The sequence below is a fragment of the Triticum dicoccoides genome, chromosome 2A (genome assembly GCF_002162155.2).
Source record: "Triticum dicoccoides isolate Atlit2015 ecotype Zavitan chromosome 2A, WEW_v2.0, whole genome shotgun sequence".
Taxonomy (NCBI): domain Eukaryota; kingdom Viridiplantae; phylum Streptophyta; class Magnoliopsida; order Poales; family Poaceae; genus Triticum; species Triticum dicoccoides.
The window spans coordinates 717,491,159-717,492,288 of record NC_041382.1 but is presented as its reverse complement, the minus strand read 5'-3'; positions in this window follow the sequence as shown (position 1 = coordinate 717,492,288).

Below are 1,130 nucleotides of genomic sequence, written 5' to 3'. Positions count from 1 at the left end.
GTGACGAGTACGAGCTCAAGTGGGAGTTCGACGAGGAATCTCAGCGTTACTACGTTTCCTTTCCCGATGATCAGTAGTGGTGCCCAGTTGGGGGTGATTGGGACCGTGTCGCATGTTGGGTTTTCTTCTATTTTGGCGCCGTAGACGGGCCATGAGTGTTTGGATGATGTATGTTATTTATGTACTCTGATGTGACGTGGCGAGTGTAAGCCAACTATGTTCTCCCCTTTATTATTCATATTACATGGGATGTTGTGAAGATTGCCTAACTTGCGACATATGCCTTGAATGCGATTATGTCTCTAAGTCGTGCCTCGACACGTGGAAGCTATAGTCGCATCGAGGGTGTTACACCAGACCTCCCTTTATTGGATTTTCTCCACTTTTCTAGTTGTTGTAAAAACAATATTGAGCAAATGAGTTTAAGGGGTGGTTTTCTGTTTACTATGAATCAGCCTACGTCGTCTCTCTTCCGGAACCTCACAATCATCAGTGTTTGAAGTTTCGTGATGAATATTAGCTTCACATTTTATTGCTTACATGAGGAAATATCAATTTGGAACTCGATTTATTTTTAACACGGTAACATCGAAGCCGCTCACATACAAAAGCATACGCTCACTCCTATGAACGCACGCACGCACACCCTACCCTTATGAGCACCTTCAAAAGACCGAGCCGACGCCATAGCATCTTCAGATTTTATGAAGTCACTGCAGGCGCCTCGCAGTTGACGGGAACGTCTCTCCCACTGAACAAACATCGCTGGAAGACTGAAATAAATTTAGAAATAATGCGAGTACCAATGTCCTCTTAACCATCCAACCACAAGTTGATTCGCTTCAACCCAATGATTTTTGTTAGCTAGGTACAGATGTATAGGTACTAGAGCATCTGCAGCTGGACATATCGAATCTGGATAGTAACCCGTCATCTCTCTCTTTTTTTCCGTTGCAACCAAGTACCTCATATTAGACCTCAAATCCATACAATAGCATGCATCACAAGATTTACCCACAACGTAGATAACCTAAAACCAGCATATATTACTCTCATTGTTGGAGATTTCGACTACCAACGAGTTGGCAATGCCGGACGGACCTGCCTCTTGTTGGATGGTCACGGGTTAG